Source organism: Rhodnius prolixus, unplaced genomic scaffold (assembly GCF_049639745.1).
Source record: "Rhodnius prolixus isolate KJV_2025 unplaced genomic scaffold, Rpr scaffold_14, whole genome shotgun sequence".
Lineage (NCBI taxonomy): Eukaryota > Metazoa > Arthropoda > Insecta > Hemiptera > Reduviidae > Rhodnius > Rhodnius prolixus.
Window position 1 is genome coordinate 11,214,912 of NW_027411594.1, and position 25,532 is coordinate 11,240,443.

The 25,532-nt window shown below is 31.5% G+C and overlaps 1 long non-coding RNA gene across 1 annotated transcript; it reads left to right on the forward strand.

The window, feature by feature from the left end:
* Nucleotides 1-1,238: 1,238 nt before the first annotated feature.
* LOC141451898 (uncharacterized) lies at nucleotides 1,239-25,186 on the forward strand. Its single transcript, XR_012457167.1, has 2 exons — nucleotides 1,239-3,324; nucleotides 14,698-25,186. It is a non-coding gene; the product is annotated as an uncharacterized lncRNA (long non-coding RNA).
* The last annotated feature ends 346 nt before the right edge of the window (nucleotides 25,187-25,532 follow it).

The following is a 25,532-nucleotide window of genomic DNA, read 5'->3' on the forward strand; positions in this document are numbered from 1 at the left end:
AAAAGAGATGTAAATGAAAGTTGAAATGACTTTTGATTGATTTATTTATTGCTATTAAAGTTACATACACTTTTGAGGAAGTGAGTGAAGCATAAAAGTACATAAGTAAAGAAAAATAAAAGTAATAAAAGTTGTTAAAAAAATAAAAAATAATAATTATTATTGTTAGGGTTAAAGGGGGAAATAAGAAAGTATATTCAGCAAACAACAACACAATAAATAATAACAGTTATATTATAATAATAATTAAACACATTTTAAGAATCAAACTTAATCACAAAGACATGTAGTTACTAAACAGAGTACAACACAAGAACATAATGGATTAGATATAGGAAGCGCGCAGCTTCTCCCTTTGCTCCACTCTTCTAATAGTACAACCAAGACTTGCTAATTCTAAATACTTTATTTCCTTAACAATTATTATAACTTCAAATAGGATAAGTAAAAAAGACATGGTTGGAAATAAAATATAAAGTTGAAAATAAGATAAAAAGTTATGAGGAGAGAAATGAAGATAAACTAAAAGAAAGTATTCTCCGAAAAGAAAACTTGTAATTCTAAGAGACTGTTTACAATAATTGTATATGGCATTTACCTGATGTTTAGATTTTATAGTTTTTAATTTTTCAAAGAGAATTAGAAATAAAGGAGGATGAAAATGTGTTTGTAAAAAATTGGAAAGGAAGTAAGATGTAAGGTGATGGAGAGTTTTAGATTGGAAAAGAAAAAACATGATTGAATGTTGACAAGAAGAGGAGGAAATTAAGGAAATATCATTACAGTCAAATGTATATGTGGATCGGTTAAAATAAAGTTTTGTGCATTTTATTGTGCAAAGACGTATTTGAGTAATGAAGGTAAGATTGCAACCTAAATGGAAATACATTTGATTGATAGCTAAATTAGAGACATGTGTGTAAAATAGATTATATCTGCTATTGAAAACCTCTGATAGGAAGTTATTTATGAGTTTGCTGATGATGTTTTTCTTTTCTTTTGTTAAAATGAAAGGATAGTGGGTAAGTAAAAGATGCAGTGCGCCAATAGATTACATTGTGCTCTGAATGAACACCTTTAGCCAGCAGTATCAAGTGAGAAGAGGGCAAGGCTTGGAAGCAGATAGAAGAAAGGATGCACTGCTAGCTAGCAGATTCGAAGAAGCAAGCTGAGAGGCTGAAGAGGAGATATTGTCAGCCTAGCAAGTAGCTACGTTCACCAGCAGATAAGATCAGTAACTACCAGCTAGGACAACAAAGGGTCCTTTTCAGGGCCAAGAATCCTTGCTGCGAAGTGGTGGGGTAATCAAATCATCCTAGTAAAGTGAAGTCAGAGTCGAACTTACTGTCCTTCACATCAAATTTGCCAACTAATTCTTCTTCTAATTTGTCAACTCAGAGCCGCACTTAGCGAAAAGATTGTAAAGATATTAGTTCTTTATAGTTGGGTTTAGTTCTTTTAGAGACCGCGAAAAAAAGTTGAATTTGAAAAAGCGCGGGAAATAGTGTTGGAAAAGTAGCAAAACATTTTGTACTTGTAATACTTCTCCAAATTTGTCAACTCAGAGTCGCACTTGGTAACAAATGAAAATATTTCTTTAAGTTGGGTTTAGTTGTTTTTCAAAAAAAAAGCGCCAAAAAGAAATAATTTGAAAAAGCGCGGGAAACTTGTGTTTGAAATAAGCAAAAAAAAATTTTCTTGGCCAACAAATTATCATATAAATAAATAAAAAAATGTGCGCAACGCGCCCTGTAAAGGCACATTCTGCTGCGCGGGCAAGGGAAAAATAACTACAGATAGGAAAACACCAAATGGCTGTGGTCCAGGGCAGCTAATGTTACTAGCACGTTAGCTAGCCTGAACTCCTGACCACTTAGCACACGAGTCTTGGGCCCGAAGACAAGTGTGCTACTGGCCAGCCAAGAGTTTACCCCACCTTTCAGGCAAAGTTCCAAACTGCCTGTAGTTGACTTGGTCTTCCACGGCCTCTAGAAACTGTGCCACACCAAACAACACAAGTCTCTGTTCATAAAGAACGGAAGACGTGTTTACAGGCCAGCAGAGAACTGCTCTCTGCTATTCTCACTTGTCTGGTCAGCAACAAGCAACATATCTGTATAAAACAGACAGAAGCCCAGATGCAAAACCACACAAGTGGGCTAGCCCCTAACTCGAAGGCGTGCTGTGTCACCACAGCTTTGTTGAGGGAGGTCCGCCCAGTCCGAAGACCCAGCGAACATTTCAAAAATATCACCAGTAACTAGTACTGGGGTGTTACAGATGAGATGGTATTCCCACGCTGCGCCTTCGTCCAGGCGAATTTTATAGTCCCACGCTGCGCCTTCGTCCAGGCGAATTTTTATGTCCCACGTTGCGCCTTCATCCAGGCGAACAATGGCCAGCTAGCCTCTTCTCACTTGATACTGCTGGCTTAGCTGTATAATCCCACGTTGGCAGATGTGCTGCACGTGATGTTATTGGTTTAAAAATTCTTGAGTGACTGACCAGAGCGGTCAACTGGCCGTGTTATATAGAGCTCTATCTCAATTCCTATTGGCTACGTTCGTACAATACTTGTACGGCAGTAAAGTTCCCCCCCTTGACGCAGACGACTCCATCGGCCACAACTGCAATCTCTATTTATTGAAAATTCCATATTTTAAATATTATTCAATAATTTCTTATTCCTTTTGTAATAAATGTTTTTTCTCTTTACTATTTCACATTGTAACAACATTTGACAATAATTCAAACCATAAATTTACTTATTTCAATATTTGCAAAATTGACAAGCTATGAGTTACGAACTCAGCCAATAGAAAGTTTGTCTACGTTATGGTCCGGCTGTTTTCTAATATACATTGGAAAATTAATTATTATTCAATAATTTCTTATTCCATTTGTAATAAATGTTTTTTCTCTTTACTATTTCACAGTGTAACAACATTTGACAATATTTCAAGCCATAAATTTACTTATTTCAATATTTGCAAAATTGACAAGCCATGAGTTACGAACTCAGCCAATAGAAAGTTTGTCTACGTTATGGTCCGGCTGTTTTCTAATATACATTGGAAAATCTGCCTAAATTTGAAGTTTTCTTTTATTACGAGCGCTACTTGTTACTTCATTTACCGCGTACAGTGTTTCTAGCTTCCCTAGTTTAATGAACAAGTGGCCTTTTCAGGGCCACCTTCGTTTTGTTGGTATTGTGCAGTGATAGTGTAGAATCATCAACACAGGTGTATCTTTTAGCCAGACAGGAAGCGCGCTAAATTTCCACTTTTATTGCGCAGCGTGTGATGAAATTGGCGTCTAATGCAAGTGAGTTTATTTTAATTATTACACTGTTTTGCCTTGATTTTAGTAGTTTCACATTATTTGAAATATCAATTTTCATGTCTTTAATGATTTTAGACGACATAATCATTGAAATATTTTTTTTTTTTGCCATTTACGTGAAATTAGTAATTATTACAATCAATAAAGATGAATATTATGTTATTTTCTATTTATTTCATTTTTGCTGTGAAGACGAAAAAGTTTACATTAACAGCTAAGGGAAACCCCACCGCCTGCCCACATATCTGGCATTGTTAAGTAAGCTATTCTTACACCGGATTATACGAGAATCAAACGTATTTCATTAATGTATTTTATGGATTTTATACTTTTTAATTGTTCATTTTTATGTCTATTCATTCTTTTTAACTTAATACCATCCACTGATAATGAATTTAAGAGTTGTTTTCAATTGTATAAATTATTTAACTATTTCACTTTTTACTTTATCTCTTTTATTGAAATTGTCAATATTTAATACTTTTTTGCATTATTTATTTATTCTTTATTAATGAAAAGGATGAATAATTAAAAAGAAAAAGGTAGAAAAAGATCAATTATAACTTCACTTGTTGTACATGTATGGACATAGGGCCAGGTCATGCTTTCTATCGGATTTTGGTGGTACTGCACTGCAATTGTGAGATGTGATTGGAGCAATGAATAGATTTTTATTTTAAATTAAGGTCATTAATGTATTTCTATTACTTCTTTCATTTCTCAATAATAAATTATAAGTTATGAATCTATTTGTTTCAACAATTGTACTTTTGTTAATTGTTAATTGTATGTATTTCCATAGAAATTAAGATGCATACTCTTTAAACAAGTTTTACATTTAATTATTTATTTTGATACTTATTTCTTCTTTCTTTTTTTAATAAGAATGGTTTTGGTATAGATTATATTGCCAATTGTGCTTCTTAGTATTTATTTAAAATATCAGTTTTTTTAAATTATTGCAGCACTTGACTGACTTTGATTGATATTGAGGCTTTTTTAATGTTGCATTTTATTCATTTTAATACTTTCTGCAAGTTTTATTTATAATTAATTTCTTTTATTTCTCTTTAAAATTATTGCTTTGATTGATTTTTGTGCTAATTCAATAGTATTACTTGATCAATTTAACTGTTTTACGTTTTCCTTATTTCAATTGGTAATTGCGACTTGGTAATATTTATTAGTTATTTTGTATACAATAATTGGTTGACTTGTATAAGGAAAAAAGGGAAAAATTAATAATTACATTTCTTTTACTAGCAATGGAGCATGCGAATGCATTCTAGCGGAGTTTATTGGCTCTACACTTTACATGTTAACACCTCACCATTTACTGAATATTCAATACATTTTGATTTCAGTAGAGTATTTCTAGATTGTTATAGTTGGACTTGAATTTTCTATTATTATTACTTTCACTATTTATTTTTATTACAGTGAAATGAAGAAGAAAAATGAGAGGAATTCATTACATAAATTGTGCATTTCAATGTGCTTTCTTGTGGCTTTAGTTTGCACTAGTGCTACAGGATCTGTAGTTGGCAACCTCTTTAGAAATTCCGTTTAACTGTATTATTATTGAGGAATGTTGCTTTGTATTTGTCAATGTACACTTGTTTTAGCTTTTCTTCTTTGTTATTTCTCTTTTACGCTTTTTAACAGTTACCAACGGTATACATTATGACACTTGGTGCTTTGTACTTCAACGATCATGGGGGTGTGGGGGCTTCGCCCAAGAAGAAATGAAAGGGGGCGTGGGGGCGAAGCCCCCACATGAAATAAAAATAATTAAGAATGATTTGTTAAATGTAACTAAGTTTTCGTCGATATGCTTGTTATGAAAAGGTGTAGTTTTCTTTAAATACGATTATTTTAGAGTATAATTTTAGAGTATAATTTTGATTCTTACTCCCTTTCATTCATTCAATGAATCTCTCTCTTTCTCTTTCGAATTTAATTCATAATTCTACATGTTAATTCTAATCCACAAATCTGCAGTTCCAATCTAATTATCCTAATGTTGTAATCTTAAGTCATTAGTCCACAATTCTAACCCAAATATTAATAATACGCCTTTATTTACATATTTTACAGAAAAATAACACAAATAAATATCCATCGCTCAGATTAAATAATTCTGCTGTAAATATGTAGGCCTTCCCATAGGCGAGTTTTGGTCCTTTGACCGTACCTAAGAATAAGAGTTCCCTACTTTCTTATTCCAGTAGGCTCTGTCTTCCACTTTACTCATCCAGCTGACTCCCTCTTCTTTTTTCACTTCGTCTCACCATCTTTTGCGCTGTCTACCTTTTTTACTTTTTCCTTTATCCTTCTAAAGGTAAGAACTCCGTAACCATTTTTGTCCATCTATGGGTATCCTTCTGGCCAAATGTCCATCTTTCAGCACCGAGCGTCTCTCCCTTATAATTTGGCTTCTGATCTTCTCTTCTTTTTATGCTTAGCATACTCCATACTCAACGCTTCTTTGTCAAATTTCTATTCTCTTCTCTACTGCTTTGTGGTCGTCCAAGTTTGGCATCCATACGTCAGCACAGGAAGTATGTTGCAGTTGACATATATAGCTCTTCCATTTAATGTCTTTGTTTGCCTTCATTATGCATTTCAAGGACCAATATTTTCTCCAAGACAAATCAATGCGCCTCTGAATTTCTTTTGGGAGCCCGTTTTGAAAAAAAACTGTTTGACCCAGATAAACAACATTTTCAACTTCTATACTGGGATGATATATTCTTATCCGACTAACCCCACGGTATTTGTGATGACTTTAGTTTTTTGGTAATTCACATTATGACCAACGTCACGACCCGCTCTTTCTAAATCTTCAAAGATTTTGCTCAAGTTGTCTACAGATCTGGCAATTAATTAAAACTGTCCGGTAGGACAGTTGTATAAGGGTTGATCATCAAAAACTGCACGAAAAAGCGTAACGTTGTAAAACACCCAACTTTGACAATTTTTTTCTCTTTTTCTATAAAAGATAAAATTCCCAAATTTTCTTTATAATAAAGGGCAAATCCTCCTTTATAACTGTAATTTTTTTGCAACAACCCAGATCTAATAGGTTTCGAGAAAAAAGTTGCCGAAAATGAGCAAAAACGGCTTTTTCATTCAAAAAATGTTCTTGTTCTTCTTCTTCTTCTTCTTGTTACCTTTTTTGTAAACAACGTAGCGCCTAAACGCGGAAACCGATTTTCATGAATGAGGTGTCATTCGAGTCGGAATGTTATGTAGATGTGCCTTTTGGGGGTCTCGACGCTGTACATAAAAAGGGAGAGGAGTTAGCCCCCTTTATGTAAGGCCCCCTCCAAAATTATTATCATTAATTACTCTGTAAATCTTAGCCCGATTTTGATAAAATTTGGTAGGATGACAGGGTTAGGGCTCCCCTACGTAACATTAAAGCGACGATCTGCTCTTACACTTGTTAAGGGGAAGTATAGCAATCGTTTCAAATTATCGAAACGTGAACCGATTTTCATGAATGAAGTGTCATTCGAATCGAAATTTTGTACAGATTTGCACTTTTAAAGTCTCGACGCTGTGCCTCATAAGGATGGGAGTGTGCCCCACCCAAGTTAGGCCCTTTCTAAAACTATGTTTACCAATATTTCTATAACGCTTAGTCCGATTTTGATAAAATTTAGCAAGAAGAAGTGGTTAAAGCTCCTCTACGTGGCTGTGAAGTGCCATTATGCTCTTACACCTACTAAGAGGAAGTACTGCAATCGTTAAAATTATCAATGAGTGAACCGATTTACATCAATGAATTGTCGTTCGATTCAAAATCTTTGCCTCTTCGCCTTTTAGGGAGAAGTACTGTAATCGCAGTTTATTTTTCTTACTCCTCTTAAAGGGAAGTACTGAAATCGCAGTTTAATTTTGCTATTTACGTACAAATTACCTTCCTATTTTATTCAAAACACTTAATCAAAAAAATTGTTATTGAGGATGGTTTGGGGGACCGCAACTATAATCATTCTTTAAAAAGATCTCACCAGTGGTAGTAACTCCGACTTAAAACCTTTTCAGGTTATAATGATAAAATTAAAATTTATTATTCCCAATTTTAAAAAATCTGTAAAGCAGATATGTAACTTTGCAAAACATACAAAAGGAAAATCTATCCAAAAGGTACAAAAATCTCTTTAACAAAAACTTACAGTTTAAAAAGTTAAGTATAAGGGTTGATTAAACGCCAAAAGGTACACAAATCAGCAAGTACCCAACATTTCATTAATACTTCATTGATATTATTTTAAGTAATTTTACTACATTAATTTTCATTAATATTTTTTAGAATTTATTAGATGTTTCACAGACCCTTATGCTGGCCAGTTCATTCATTTTCTTTTTCTTTTTTTTTATGATTTAAGTCGCTTCAACATCTAAGGTTATTGGCGCCCGGAGCTTTTTTCAGTGCACTGCCGGCCTCCGGACAGTGTTCTCTCGTTACAGACAACACTGTCCATCACCCGGACAGTGAGCTGTAAGAAGCTCTTAGAAAGAGAAAATCTAAGGGTCGGCAGCTGGATTCGAACCCGGAACCTCCACGTGGGAATCCAATACGCTAACCACATAGCTAATCCCTTCCCTTTGTTCATTCATAAGATTTTATTTTTTTGTTATAATTATGATAAAATGTATATTATATCTTCATAATTAAATAGGTACTTTATTTTAGCTTTATTCGAAATTATTCTTCTGATTTATCTTTATTATGCTCTTTATTCTGAGTAGTCACATGTATGTACGAGTATGTACATGCACGTTAAAGTAGAAAAAGACAAAGTTAGAGTCGGCTACTATTTAAATTTGAATCACGGATTTAAAACAATATTTCAGTCTAGAATTCGTCTTTCCGAAGTATTTGTGAGCACAAATAACGCGTAGGTAATGTCAAGTAGATTATTCAACAACAATTATTCATTTCTCAATTGTAATTTAATTTAGTCCCCCTAATTTTACTTATAGTAAAATCCTGGAATAATTAGCTGTCCTAAAAATATGCATATCTTATTTACTTTATATTACATATATACAACATTGTGGGATGAATACCTAGATTGAGAATGTAATTGAAGAAAACTATATTATTTGCGATAAAGCCAGATAATTATTACCTATTATTATAAACTTTTGACTATTACATAAAGTACCAATTACTTTAATCGAAGAATGAACTTAAACCGTCGATTTTTATTTAAAAATAAAAATAAATAAATGAAATCATTGATGAATGTTGGTGTAAGCATTTTTTTAAAAATTTTTTGAATTTTTTAGCCTCATAATTATTTTTGATTTTTTTAAATGAAGTTTTTCTTTTTAACCTGTGATTAATAGTTTGTTGATTAGATATTACAGTCAATCTAAGTTAAATGGTGTTCTACTTGAACAAATATTTTGTAGATTAAAATGGCCAGCATAAGGGTCTGTGACATCTAATAAATTCAAAAAAATATTAATGAAAATTAATGTAGTAAAATTACTTAAAATAATATCAATGAAGTATTAATGAAATGTTGGGTACTTGCTGATTTGTGTACCTTTTGGCGTTTAATCAACCCTTATACTTAACTTTTTAAACTGTAAGTTAAAGAGTAATAATAATATATATTTATTGTTTAAAGATAACATCTTCTAACAATGAGTTTGTTTTTTTTTTTTTTTTTTTTTTTTTTTAAAATAAGTGGAAAATGCAATAAAAATAGCGTACAAAAAGAAAAGAAAAAGTATCCATAAAAAACAAGAAAAATAAAATGTATCCGTCAAAAATACAAAATAAAAAACAAATTAATACAAAAAAAAAAATGCGGTTTCTTTTTATACAATACAATTTCATTATCCTTAACAAAAACTTACAGTTTAAAATGTTAAGTATAAGGGTTGATTAAACGCCAAAAGGTACACAAATCAGTGAGTACCCAACATTTCATTAATATTTAAGTAATTCTACTGCATTAATTTTCATTAATAAGTTATTTTTTAGAATTTATTAGATGTCACAGACCCTTATGCTGGCCATTTTCGTCTACAAAATATATGTTCAAGTAGCACTGTAGATTGACTGTAATATAGAGTTATTTATAATAATCAAACTATTAATTACAGATTAAAAAGAAAAACGTTATTAAAAATAAAAAAAAATTATGAGGCTAAAAAGTTCAAAACTTTTTTTTTATAAAAAAACTTACATCAATGATTTTGTTTATTTTATTTATTTATTTTTATTTTTAAATAAAAATCGTTGGTTTAAGTTCTTTCTTCGATTAAAGCAATTGTTATTTTATGAAGTAGTCAAAAGTTTATAATAATAGGTAATAATTATCTGGCTTTATCGCAAATAATATAGTTTTCTTCAATTACATTCTCAATCTAGGTATTTATCCCACAATGTTGTATATATGTAATATAAAGTAAATAAGATATGCATATTTTTAGGACAGCTAATTATTCCAGTATTTTACTATAAGTAAAATTAGGGGGCTAAATTAAATTACAATAGAGAAATCAATAATTGTTGTTGAATAATCTACTTGTTATTAACTGTGTGTTATTTGTACTCACGAATATTTCGGTAAGACGAATTCAAGACAGTAGCCTACTCTGTCTTTTTCTACTTTAACATGCAAGTACATATATATGTGATTTATCATAATTATAACAAAAAAATATTATAAATGAAGTGGCCAGCATAAGGGTCTGTGACATCTAATAAATTCTAAAAAATAACTTATTAATGAAAATTAATGCGGTAGAATTACTTAACTATTAATGAAGTATTAATGAAATGTTGGGTACTCGCTGATTTGTGTACCTTTTGGCGTTTAATCAACCCTTATACTTAACATTTTAAACTGTAAGTTTTTGTTAAGGAGTAAATGAAGTGGTAAGTAGTAGTGATGGGCTATTTGAGCGGACTCGTTCCATTGGAACGAGTCCGATGGTGGAACGAGTTGATTCAAATCCCTATTTTAAAAAAAAGTGATTCCGCCCCGCCCCAAAAAAATTAAAATGAAAATGAGACAGCAGAGGTTTTGGAACGATTAAACATAAGAACAAATGTCACGTAATTTATTAAAATATATCATTAACAGTTAGCTTTTCCAGTTAATAACAAAACTATATTTCTTTTACACACATTAAGTACTATCCCTAATTTCCAGTTGCTCTGATAAATATAAAATTAACAACGTAACACAAATATTAACCCAAAAATAGGCTAGTCAATTATAAATTAAAGCAATTTTGTCATTATCTAGCTTGACCACTGGAAGACTGGAGTTAACTTGCTTCAAGAGGATTCAATAGAGAAACGGAAATGGGTAGGAAAGTATTCCATAAAAATTCTAACCCTTCAAACAAAATTATAATTACTCACAATATTTATCTAATAAGAATTGAATATCAAGCTTTTAAAATATTATCTTATTGTTTTACAAAAAGAAAAAGCTGTGTGCTTAATCTTTAACTAAGCGCTGGACACTCTTACTCTTATCTTCATTGGCGTAAGTTTAAACGTGTACATGTCCGCATGACGGTCAAAGTAAAACTGAGCCAAAATGTAGTATTACCTAATTGGTTTACTTACTGTAGTATCCCTCCCACTCTATCACCTATTTCACAAACATTCATCAATTGGAAATATTTTGTAGTTAAATATTCGTTTCATTTGAATACAAAAAACATAATAACGCTTTCTTAAGATGATTTTAATTTTTAAATTTTGTTTTTGTTCATTACTCTTATAAAATACGAAGAATTTCAAATAAAATATAATACACAAACACAAAATGATCTAGTATGCAGGTGGAGTCAGTCGTGGTTGCCATGGTAATGGAACCGTTAAACGACTCCGGCCCAACTCTAGCATTTTCATTGGTTAAATCCACTGGAGTTGGTGGAGTCGAATCCGGAGTGATTTAAATCCTTTTGAAACCGGACTCGTTCCACTTTTTCGTTCACTGATTCTAGCCAATAGAAATTGCTGGAGCTGGAACCGGAGTCGTTTAACGGTTCCGTTACCATGGTAACGACGACTGACTCCACCTGCATACTAAATCATTCTGTGTTTGTATATTATATTTTATTTGAAATTCTTCGTATTTTATAAGAGTAATAAACAAAAATAAATTTTAAAAATTAAAATCATCTTAAGAATCTGCTTAGAATAAATAGAATAATATTTTGCTAAAAAATATTTCCAATCGCCGAATGTTTGTGAAATAGGTAATAAGAGTGGGAGGGAGTCTGTAGTAAGTACGCTCTTTAGGTAATATAATTTTTTTGTCTCTAGATATGTAGCTATAGCAATAAGGGCCATTTCAATTTCATCTTTCGTGCTGATAACAATATTTCATGTGTGTCTGTCTTCTGATGATAAGCAGATAAGGGTGTTTTCCAGTGGTAAATCTTAATTAAGTTGAAGAGCATGTGCTTTGTTGATTTCTAAAATATTTTCAAAGACTAATATTTTCCTAAATTAAATAATTATTTCATTTTTATCTTTTGTTTTTCTTTATTGAATATTTGAAAATATTTTAAAAGCAAAATATTTAATAAATTAGTTTAATTTTTTTACTTTTTTATTTATTTTATTTTATTTATTTATTTATTTTTGCCCATCAACTACGGGGTTATTATCGCCTTTTTTACTATTGTTTCTTATTTTTTAAATTTAATATTTTATTAATTTTTAGTAAATTAATTTCAGACAAATGCCAAAACGCAGTGAAATTTGGAATCACTTTAATTCTATTGATTCTGTCAAAGCTAAATGCCGGTATTGCCACGAAATCGTTAGCTTTACAAGTGGCTCTACTAGTAATTTGTTCAGACATATGAAGAGAAAACATCCTATATCATTCAATAAAAGAAAGAATACAGAGCAAAGCACTGAAGAGATCCCTGTTAAGAAATCTCATTTAACTTCTATAGACACTCAAAATTTAAGCTCGCTTCCCTCTACTAGTTTAGCTTCCATCCATTCAGAAGTTGCAGATGTCGCTCCTCTCTCTTCATCTGCCCATAAGGCTCCGGTAATTCAAAAATCCTTGACTGACTTTGTAGAAGTAATCAAACCTTTGCACCCCAGTAAGTCCAAGGAAATTGATGAACAATTGCTCAAAATGATAGTAAAAGAATATCATCCTTTTAGTATTGTTGAAGATCAAGAGTTCAGAAAATTAATTAAATTGCTTTGCCCCAGTTATAATGTACCTTCACGAAAGTATATATCCAACAGTTTACTCCCAATGATTTATAAGCGGGAAGAATCAAAATTAAAAAGTAGATTCAACGAAGTAAATGCCGTTTGTTTAACAACTGATTGTTGGACATCGGTGAATAATGAAAGCTTTATTGCTATAACTGCCCACTACATAGACCAAAACACAAATTTACAAACACATTTATTGAAGTGTACTAGTTACTCTGAACGACATACAGCGAATAACTTGGCCTCACACCTGCAATCCACGGTCCAAGAATGGGAACTCACCAATAAAGTAACTGCCGTTGTTACTGATAATGGTGCAAATATTGTTTCGGCAGTAAAGCAGTGCAATTGGAGGCATATTTCTTGTTTTGCCCATTCAATGAATTTAGTTGTCCATTCGGGAATCGCAGAAATTCGCGTAACGACCGACAAAATTAAAGCTTTAGTAGAATATTTTAAAAGAAGTTCTCATTCTCTGACCAAGCTACATAATACACAAACACAGATGGGTTTCCCAAAATTAAAATTAAAACAAGACGTCCCCACTCGTTGGAACTCCACATTTATAATGTTTGATCGCGTTTTAAAAACCAAACAGCCATTGATCGCGACCATAGCTTTATTAAATCTACAGGGTGAACATAATATAACAACAATCGATTGGGAAATATTAGAGAGCGCGGTTCAGTTATTGCAGATATTTAATGAAATTACGGACGAAGTAAGTTCGGAAAATTATATAACAATTTCTAAAATTATTATATTCTCGCGCTTTATGACCGATCACGTTTCAAAATTTTTGCACACAAATTACAGACCTGAAATACAATCAATGGCTCGAGTAATTTGCGCTAATATTTCAAATCGGTTTTCCAATTTAGAATCGGTAGAAATTATAGGTCAATCGATGATTTTAGATCCGCGATTTAAAAACGAAGGTTTTTCGAGCGACATTAAATTCCGGAAAATGTACCATTCTCTTGCCACTAAATTATCATTTATTCAAATTCCGAAAGCTTCGTTATCTACCGATGTTCCATCATCCACAACTTCTACTTCTAGTCTTTGGCGGGAATTCGATGCAAAAATTAAAACGTTAAACGCGAAACAGACCCCAGTATCTGCCAGTATAATTGAATTAGACAAATATTTGGCAGAACCTTTTTTAAATAGAGAAGCCAATCCGTTAGATTGGTGGAGAGAGAGGAAAGACTTATATCCCAGATTGTATGACGTTGTTTTGAAAAGATTATGCATTCCAGCCACTTCAGTTCCTTGCGAAAGGATTTTCTCTAAAGCTGGACAAATATTAGTTGACAGACGCAATAGATTAAAGTCGAGCAATGTTTCTATGATATTATTTCTGAATAAAAATTTACATTAATTAATTTCTTAAGTTCTAAGTAGCTTTAAACTTTAATCCTTCTCTAGTCTGTGATAATGCTGTGATAAAAATTATTCATTTTGTTTTGTATTGGGATATATATATATATATAGACGGCTTAGTTTTATTCATTATTAAATATTTAGTAATATAATTTCATTTCGTTAATCTTTCTTAGTTTATGTTCATTGTTATATTTTAATTTGTTTGCATGTACATATTTTAAGGTCCAACTAACATCATTGATACCTTTAACAACCTTATTTCCTTCCCATTTCATTTCCCCTCCTGGCAGGGTAACTTCAACCTCCCAGTGGTCCTGCTGGATATTAACAAAACTGCTTTGTTTTAAATCTTGTTCTTGTGTAAAGCTAATTTTATTTGATGTTGTCAATAACAATTAGATATTATATATCTTTTAAAACTGTTGCAAATTACATGTAGTTTTGTTATTAACTGATGAAGTTAAGTACTAATAAAATATTTAATAAATTGCATGATATTTGCACGAAAGCATAGGATAGGTACGGCAACTGGAATCGATGAACGAGTTTTTGGAATCGATTCCGACCCTGGAGTTGATTCAAATCCAATGATTCCACAGGCGGACTCGTATAGCCCATCACTAGTAAGTAGGAGATGCATGTATGATTTTTGAAGAAAGTAAATGAGAATAGATGATTAAGTGAGTATTTGAAGAAATAATAATGATGAACATGTTGATTTGTTTTAGGAAAGAAGAAGGGTGGTGAAGTAAGAAGGAGCGAGTATAAAGCCCGATCCCAGTTCGGTGAAGAGGCATTTGACTAGTAAGGGAGAATACAAGCGGATCGTACGGGAAGCAATGTACATTTAATTGTAATTTTTGAATAGAAATAAATTTGTGATTATTTTTTTTTTCTGTTTAATAATTTAGTTGAAGTTGATGGGATTGTTTGATGAAGGTTTTTATTAGGAAAAAAGTAAATAAATGAAGAAGAAGATGTGTTGAATGAATTGAATTTTGATACATGTACATACAGTGGCGATCAAAAGTTTGCACACACCCTGAAAATCTGTCTTTTATCTCGGTGGGAAAGGATATCTTGCGTGGCTTCTTTGATTAATGTTTGCAATGTTACGATATGAAAATCCTTGATTATTTATTTAACTATTAATGTGCGTTCTGACAGGAATTTCCTTTCTTTGGTGAAGCATTTTAAATAATAATAAATTGTTAACTAAATCCGTCTATATTCTCGTTTCAACTATAACTAATAAATTTGTAAATATTAAGATTTACCCACCCTAACTAGTAAGTATTATTATAATATTGAATTTATGAATTGTGTATATGGACTTTTGTTGAGGCATGAACTGCGATCTTTTTATTTATATGCAATGGGAGATGGCAGAGGTGTTTTCATCTCTCATATATATAATTAGTAAGAATAGTTAGAAATGTTTAAATAACATTTTTACTGTAATAATTTTTTATTTTGAAAATTCCGGAAATATTGTGGGGTATGTAGACTTTTGTTGGACACTGTACAGAAATTGGTGATTTATAGTTAAGAATTTGTATGAATGAATAAAATTGATTGTACATTGATGAAATATGATGAAGAAAGAAAGAAGGAATAAAGAATTAAAGTAGAATGTATTTGTAGGTAATATGTGTTTAGTGAGTGCATTGAGTAGTAAAAGTATGTATGTTTTGTGAGGGAATTAGAAGTGGTTGTGTAGTGTGTGAACTTTGATGGAAATATTGTTTGAAAATAATGAATTTGGGTGTTGATTAATGTGTGTAGTATAATTTGACGAAAGGAAGTTTGTTTGTTGGTTGGAGTAGTTTATTTTATGCGTTATTATAGCGCGCGTTTGGTGAAATTGTAACCAGATGGAAGGTTTGAGTGAGTGTGTTTTGGTTGTTTAATGTTTTTTATGTAGTGAAAGTTGGTATTTTTATTAATATTAGTGTTTAAAGAATAGAATGGTAAATACTGTTATGATTAGTTGTTTGTATTGATTATGAATATTGAGAAAGGATTGATACTTGTAAAGTACTTTGTTAAGGATTATATGTTTTCATAATAATTTTAATGTACATACATATATGTACATATGTTTGTTATTTGATTGATATAAAAAAAGAAATGTATAGTTTTATGGATGATAGTATGTAAATTTTTGAAGAATTAAATGAATGTAGTAAAGGAAAATTGTAATTTTTTGATTGTGTAAAAATAATGACATTGTTTATAAGAAAGTTTAGGTGTAGAAAGAAATAAGAGGAAGTCTGGCTGTGTGTGGTTGGGAAATGAAGGAAGTTGTTTGGTCCCCGCAAGGTTGAGGCCCCCCTGGGTCGGTTTTTTTTTGTCAGTACCGGTCCTCAGTTGGTAGCATTGGTGTTCTGGAGAGAGTGGGGTGGGTGGCCGGTGCTGTAGAGCTGGCCAGTTCCCCCTTGACTGTGAATAAGGAAAAAAAGGCGTGTTAGCTTCTCTGGCAAAACGTAAGAATTGTGATTGTCTGTGCCTCCGGCCATATTGTGGCGTCGGTTAGATACGCAAAACCTTTTTTGACTGTATTAAGAACATTGTCAGCGGGCATTGGATGGTTGTACATAATTCAAAAAGCCATTGTACTTTTGAGGAAATTAACATTTGTAAGTTTTATACTTATCATTATCAATCAGAATTGTCTGACACCCCCGTCTGGGGTTCTCATGGTTTTGTTCCTCGATTTATGCTTTGAGACCTTGCATGGTCATTATAATTGCCTTTAGCACTGCTTACACGTTTTAAATTGTCCAGAATTGTATCCTCTACTCCAGTTCCAGTATTGTTTAGGAACTGCGTCTTATTTGTCTTGGACATAGTATTGTGAACAGTTTGTCTATATTATTATTCAGTTATATATATATTGTTAATAGCCCTGTCCCTATTTTTATTTAGATATATGTATATTGCATATTATTTGTCTTGGACACATTATTGTGAACAGTTTGTCTATATTATTATTCATTTATATATATATTGTTAATAGCCCTGTCCCTATTTTTATTTAGATATATATCGCATATTATTTGTCTCGGACATATTATTGTAAACGGTTTGTCCATATTATTATTCATTTATATATATATATATTGTTAATAGCCCTGTCCCTCTTAGTAATTAGTCATTTATTGCGTTTCATTTGTCTTGGACATAATTGTGAATATCCTTTGTTTATTAAACACGTATTGTTAAAAGTCTTGTTACTATAATTCAGCACATATATCTCCTTAACAAAAACTTACAGTTTTAAAAGTTAAGTATAAGGGTTGATTAAACGCCAAAAGGTACATAAATCAGCTAGTACCCAACATTTCATTCATGCTTAGTTCATATAATTTAAGTAATTTTGCTGCATTAACTTTTCCTTCACATTTTTTAGAATTTATTAGATGTCACAGACCCTTATGCTGGCCATATTTATCTACAAAATATTTGTTCAAGTAGCACTGTAGATTGACTTTAATATTTACTCCTTAACAAAAACTTAGTTTAAAAAGTTAAGTATAAGGGTTGATTAAACGCCAAAAGGTACACAAATCAGCAAGTACCCAACATTTCATTCAAGCTTAGTTGATATAATTTAAGTAATTTTGCTGCATTAACTTTTCCTTCACATTTTTTAGAATTTATTAGATGTCACAGACCCTTATGCTGGCCAGTTCGTTCATAATATTATTTGGTTATAATTATGATAAAATGTATATTATATCTTCGTTTTTAAATAGGTACTTTATTTTAACTCTATTCCAAATAATTATTATTCTTCTGATTTATCTTTAATATGCCCTTTATTCTGAAGTTGTCACATCTTATACATGCATGTTAAAGTAGAAAAAGACAAAGTTAGAGTCGGCTACTGTTTAAATTTGAATCACGGAGGATTTAAAACAATATTTCAGACTTGAATTCGTCTAACCGAAATATTCGTGAGCACAAATAACACACAGTTAATAACAAGTAGATTATTCAACAATTATTCATTTCTCAATTGTAATTTAATTTTACTTACAGTAAAATACTGGAATAATTATCTGTCCTAAAAGTATGCAATACTTATTTATTTTATATTACATAACATATTATAACATTGTGAGAAGAACAGCTACATTGAGAGTGTGATTGAAGAAAACTATATTATTTTCTATAAAGCCAGATAATTATTACCTATTATTATAAACGTTTGACTACTACATAAAGTAACAATTACTTTAATCGAAGAATGAACTTAAACAGACGATTTTTATTAAAAATAAAATAATGGAAATCATTGATGTATGTTGGTGTAAGCATTTTTTTAAAAAAGTTTTTAAATTTTGTAGCCTCGTAATTTTTTTTATTTTTTATAACGTTTTCTTTTTAACCTGTAATTAATAGTTTGATTATTATAGATTAATAGATATTACAGTCAATCTACAGTGCTACTTGAACAAATTTTTTGTAGATGAAAATGGCCAGCATAAGGTTCTGTGACATCTAATAAATTCTAAAAAATGTGAAGGAAAAGTTAATGCAGCAAAATTACTTAAATTATATCAACTAAGCTTGAATGAAATGTTGGGTACTTGCTGATTTGTGTACCTTTTGGCGTTTAATCAACCCTTATACTTAACTTTTTAAACTGTAAGTTTTTGTTAAGGAGATTTTTGTACCTTTTGGATAGATTTTCATTTTTGTCTATTTTGCTAAGTTACATATCTGCTTTACTGTTTTTTTTAAATTTGGAATAAGCAATTCTAACATTATAACCTGATAAGGTGTTAAGTAGGAACCGTAACTACCACTGGAGAGATCTTTTTAAAGAATGATTATAGTTGCGGTCCCCAAACCATCCTCAATAACAATTTTTTTGAGAAAGCCTTTTTATATAAAATAGGAAGGTATTTGTACGTAAAAAGCAAATTTAAACTGCGATTTCAGACCTTCCTTTTAAGAGGAGTAAGAAAAATAAACGGGCGATTACAGTACTTCTCCCTAAAAGGCAAAGAGGCAAAGATTTTGAATCGAACGACAATTCATTAATGTAAATAGGTTCACCCAATGATAATTTTAACGATTTCAGTACTTCCTCTTAGTAGGTGTAAGAGCATGATGGCACTTCACAGCCATGTAGAGGAGCTTTAATCACTTCTTCGTGCTAAATTTTATCAAAATCGGTTAAAGCGTTATAGAAATATTGGTAATAATAGTTTTAGAAACGGCCTTACTTGGGTGGGGCAAACTCCCCTCCATATGAGGCGTAGCGACGAGACTTTTAAAGTGCAAATCTGTACAAAATTTCGATTCGAATGACACTTCATTCATGAAAATCAGTTCACTTGTCGATAATTTGAAACGATTGCTATACTTCCCCTTAACTAGTGTAAGAGCAGATCGCCGCTTTAATGTTACGTAGGGGAGCCCTAACTCTATCATCCTACCAAATTTTATCAAAATCGGGCTATGATTTACAGAGTAATTAGTAATAATAATTTTGAAGGGGGCCTTACATTAAGGGGGCTAACTCCTCTCTAATTCGGTGTACAGCGTCGAGACCCCCAAAAGGCACATCTACATAAAATTCCGAATTGAATGTCACCTCATTCATGAAAATCGGTTCTCGCGTTTAGGCGCTACGTAGTTTACAAAAAAGGTAACAACAACAACAAGAAGAAGAAGAAGAAGAACAACAACAATTTCTGAAAATGCCGTTTTTGCTCATTTTCGGCAACTTTTTTCTCAAAATCTATTAGGTCTGGGGGGTTGCAAAAAAATTACAGTTATAAAGGAGGGTTTGCCCTATATTTTAAAGAAAATTTGGGAATTTTATCTTTTATAGAAAAAGAGAAAAAAATTGTCAAAGTTGGGTGTTTTTTAACGTTACGCTTTTTCGTGCACTTTTTGACGATCAATCCTTATACAACTGTCCTACCGGACAGTTTTAATTAATCTATAATAATCAATCTATTAATTACAGGTTAAAAAATTCAAAAACTTTTTGAAAAAATGCTTACATCAACATACATCAATGATTTTGTTTATTTTATTTATTTATTTTATTTATTTATTTTATTTTATTTATTTTTTTAGATCGTCTTTTTAAGTTCATTCTTCGATTAAAGTAATTGTTATTTTATGTAGTAGCCAAACGTTTATAATTAAAGGTAATAATTATCTGGCTTTATCGCAAATAATATGGTTTTCTTCAATTACATTCTCAAACTAGGTGTTCTTCCCACAATGTTGTATATATGTAATATAAAATAAATAAAATAAACATATTTTTTAGGACAGCTAATTATTCCAGTATTTTACTATAAGTAAAATTAGGGGGTCTAAATTAAATTACAATTGAGAAATGAATCATTATTGTTGAATAATCTACTTGTTATTAACTGTGTGTTATTTGTGCTCACGAATATTTCGGTAAAACGAATTCAACACTGAAATATTCTTTCAAATCCGTGATTCAAATTTAAACAGTAGCCGACTCTAACTTTGTCTTTTTCTACTTTTGCATATATATATATATGTGACATCTCAGAATAAAGGGCAAATTAAAGCTAAATCCGAAGAATAATTCGGAATAGAGTTAAAATAAAGTACCTATTTAAAAACGGATATAATATACATTTTATCATAATTATAACAAAATAATATTATGAATGAACTGGCCAGCATAAGGGTCTGTGACATCTAATAAATTCTAAAAAATGTGAAGGAAAAGTTAATGCAGCAAAATTACTTAAATTATATGAACTAAGCATGAATGAAATGTTGGGTACTAGCTGATTTGTGTACCTTTTGGCGTTTAATCAACCCTTATACTTAACTTTTAAAACTGTAAGTTTTTGTTAAGGAGATTTTTGTACCTTTTGGATAGATTTTCATTTTTGTCTATTTTGCAAAGTTACATATCTGCTTTACAGATTTGTTTAAAATTTGGAATAAGCAATTCTATCATTATAACCTGAAAAGGTGTTAAGTCGGAACTGTAACTACCACTGGAGAGATCTTTATAAAGAATGATTATAGTTGCCATCCTCAATAACAATTTTTTTGAGAAAGCGTTTTGAATAAAATAGGAAGGTATTTGTACGTAACTAGCAAAATTAAACTGCGATTTCAGTACTTCCTTTTAAGAGGAGTAAGAAAAACAAACTGCGAATACAGTACTTCTCCCAAAAAGGCAAAGAGGCAAAGATTTTGAATCGAACGACAATTCATTGATGTAAATCGGTTCACCCATTGATAATTTTAACAGTTGCAAGACTTCCTCTTAGTAGGTGTAAGAGCATGATGGCACTTCACTGCCACGTAGAGGACCTTTAATCACTTCTTCGTGCTAAATTTTATCAAAATCGGACTAAGCGTTATGGAAATATTGGTAATAATAGTTTTAGAAAGGGCTTTACTTGGGTGGGGCAAACTCCCCTCCTTATGAGGCGTAGCGTCGAGACTTTTAAAATGCAAATCTGTACAAAATTTCGATTCGAATGACACTTTTTTCATGAAAATCAGTTCACGTGTCGATAATTTGAAACGATTGCTATACTTCCCCTTAACAAGTGTAAGATTAGATCGTCGCTTTAATGTTATGTAGGGGAGCCCTAACCCTATCATCCTACCAAATTTTATCAAAATCGGGCCAAGATTTACAGAGTAATTAGTAATAATAATTTTGGAGGGGGCCTTACATAAAGGGGGCTAGCTCCTCTCCCATTCGATGTACAGAGTCGAGACCCCCAAAAGGCACATCTACATAAAATTCCGAATCGAATGACACCTCATTCATGAAAATCGGTTCACGCGTTTAGGCGCTACGCAGTTTACAAAAAAGGTAACAACAACAACAACAAGAAGAAGAAGAAGAACAAGAACAACAACAATTTTTGAAAATGCCGTTTTTGCACATTTTCGGCAACTTTTTTCTCAAAATCTTTCAGATCTAGGTTGTTGCAAAAAAATTACAGTTATAAAGGAGGATTTGCCCTATAATTTAAAGAAAATTTGGGAATTTTATCTTTTATAGAAAAAGAGAAAAAAATTGTCAAAGTTGGGTGTTTTTCAACGTTACGCTTTTTCCTGCAGTTTTTGATGATCAACCCTTATACAACTGTCCTACCGGACAGTTTTAATGTATATATTCAGTAGCAATTGCCTGAACCTACTATTGTCAATCTCCTTGTATGCATTATTAATCATTTATTTTTATTGTTTACTTTTTTGAATGGACTATTAATTGATCTGTAATTAAAAAATAAACTACAATTAGGCTTTTCATTGATAGAGGTATTTCAAGTGTCGGTGGCGTCCCCCACCCTCGATCCTTCCTTGACCAAGTTATATTGAAGTCGTCGTTCCTTTTATTTTCTGTACTATTGCCCCCTCCCCCTATTTGAAAATTCTTCAGAAGTAATAAAAGGTTTTGGAAGTTAGGTGGCAAATAATGTTTTAGAATTTTGTTTGGGTTAGTTAAGAGAGATAAGAGTTTTATATGTTAAAAGTTTTCTTTAGTGGAAGGAATAGGGTTAATTTATTTAGAGGACTGTAGCATTTACATGGGTATTGTTAGTGATGGGTCTCTTGGTATAGGTATGTAGAAGGGAAGGCAATGAATGAAGGGAGGCAGGCGTAGAGAGAGACGGACAGAAATATGGGAATGTGTGGGGAGATGTATTGGCGGAGCAGCGAAGAAGCGTGTGAGGCAGTGAGAGCAGTGAAGTAGGCAGAACAGGCAGTTAGCCGGCGCGGGCAGGCATATATGTAGGTAGCTAGTTGTAAAGCGATGCACACAAGCCAGCCAGTACATTGAGAGTGAGCTAGGGAGACTAGCTGTGTGGTTGGCTAGGAGGATTTCCTGGAAGGTTGAGATAAATGAAATAATGGTTTTTATGTAAGAGCAGTATAAGTTTGAAAATTGATTGATTAAAAAAATGAAGAAATGCATAGGTAAAGGTTATGTGTAAATTAAAGGGTACTTGTAATGAAATTTTGGGAAAATGGAAATAAAATATAATAGATTTAAAGAAAGGAAGAGAAATGGAGAATAAGGCAGACAGAGCAGCATACTAGCATAGGTATTCAAGGTAGTTTTGTTGGAGTTTGATTTTGTTGAATTTTATGATTAATATTTATTTAATGGGGAAAAGAAGTGTTTTTTGTATTAAGGAGATAGGTAAGTATTGGAATAGTAGTGATTTTGGCTTAGCGGAAATGGTAGCTAGCTACGTAGGTAGGGACACTTGAAAAGAGATGTTTTGTTTGGAAATAAGATGAAGGCAGTGACTGGAGCAACTACTGTCCTGCTGGTGGCGCTAGTGTCGATTATCACTTGATTTATTGTTAAGAATGAAAAATAGAATTGAATAGAATTTGATATACACAAGTTTATTTGATAGAGGAGGAAAAGAGATGTAAATGAAAGTTGAAATGACTTCTGATTTATTAATTTGTTGCTATTAAGGTTACATACGCTTTTGAGGAAGTGAGTGAAGCATAAAAGTACATAAGTAAAATAAAATAAGAGTAATAAAAGTTGTTAAAAAAATGAAATAAAATCAATAATAATAATTATAAGTTGAAATAGGATAAGTAAAAGGGACATGGTTGGAAATAAAATATAAAGTTGAAAATAAGATAAAAAGTTATGAGGAGAGAAATGAAGATAAACTAAAAGAAAGTATTCTCCGAAAAGAAAACTTGTAATTCTAAGAGACTGTTTACAATAATTGTATATGGCATTTACCTGATGTTTAGATTTTATAGTTTTTAATTTTTCAAAGAGAATTAGAAATAAAGGAGGATGAAAAGGTGTTTGTAAAAAATTGGAAAGGAAGTAAGATGTAAGGTGATGGAGAGTTTTAGATTGGAAAAGAAAAAACATGATTGAATGTTAACAAGAAGAGGAGGAAATTAAGGAAATATCATTACAGTAAAATGTATATGTGGATCGGTTAAAATAAAGTTTTGTGCATTTTATTGTGCAAAGACGTATTTGAGTAATGAAGGTAAGATTGCAACCTAAATGGAAATACATTTGATTGATAGCTAAATTAGAGACATGTGTGTAAAATAGATTATATCTGCTATTGAAAACCTCTGATAGGAAGTTATTTATGAGTTTGCTGATGATGTTTTTCTTTTCTTTTGTTAAAATGAAAGGATGGTGGGTAAGTAAAAGATGGAATGCACCAATAGACGACATTGTGCTCTGAATGAAAGATATGCAAGTTTTATTATTATTTCTTTTGTGAGGATTTATTGAATATAAAATATTATAAGAAACATAAGGCAGACATGTACTATTCATTGTGAGTATTTTAATGAAGAAATTATAAATTGACTTTTAAAGGGAAATTATAATGGGCGAAAATGGAAATTGTAATGGAAGTAAGGAATTGGGAGTAGTTTTTGGAAGGTCTAGAGATTGTAATTGTACAGTTTGAAGCAAGTGGAGATAACTGTGAGCCCAGATTTGTGAGTAATAGAGTAAAGTGAGCACACGTCCTGATTTTGGCGGGACAGTCCCGCCGATTTTGAAACATGTGCCGCTTTTTAGAAAATATCTGGATTTCTTATTTTAAATGTAGTGTAGAAATTTATTAAGTATTATGGTAAATATAAAGAAATTAAAAAAGCACATAAAATGCATACAGAGTAAACTAAATTAGGCAATGTAGCAAGTAAGATTTACTCGGTGGTGTTGGATGATTGTCGTTACGTCTCGTACATTGGGATCGTCTAATTGGGTGACATTAAAAAATGAGATTTTATGGGAATATGTGTAAAAATGTTTTGAATATATTAGTAACGATTTTGCGAAAAATAATATTGTGAGGTGTGATTGGTAAAAAGATATGTTACAGATGAAAAAATGAAATGTTGCTGTCTGCAAATGTGGAAAGAGAGAAAAAATGGACGGAGTTATTGCATGATTTTAAACAGAATAATATTGCTTATGAAAATATTTTGAAAATTGTGGAATTGGCGCTTTCCCTTGCAGGAACAAATGCAGCAAGAGAAGGTGTTTTTTCTAGTATCAATAAAATATGGACAAGTGAAAAAACGCAGTTGAAGAGTGCAAGTTTAAAATGTATGGATTAAAGTGTAAAAGATAATTTGACCAATTGATGTGAAATATTTGACGACATTTTAATAAATGATGCGAATCTATTGGAAAATATTGACACGGATGAAAAATATGACGGTGAAAGAAAATGGTAATTTTTTTAAAATAAAAAATTTAATTTGATTAAAAATCATGATGTTGAAATTATGATTTTTTACAAATATTTTTATAGTTAGCAATAATTAATAATAAAGAGATTTTTGTTAAAATATATGAATGTATAGAATAAAATATATATAACTAAATTGTAATTGTCATTTGATTCTATTTGTGCGGCTTTTTCTCAATGAAAATGTGGTCACTTTACAATAGAGCATTGTTGGTTTGAGGATAGAATTGAGTATGTAGTTTCTTTCTAGTTTGGTGAAGTGTTGCCGCAGAATTGAACAAAATAGACTTTACTTTATTGAATGCCAGTTTCTC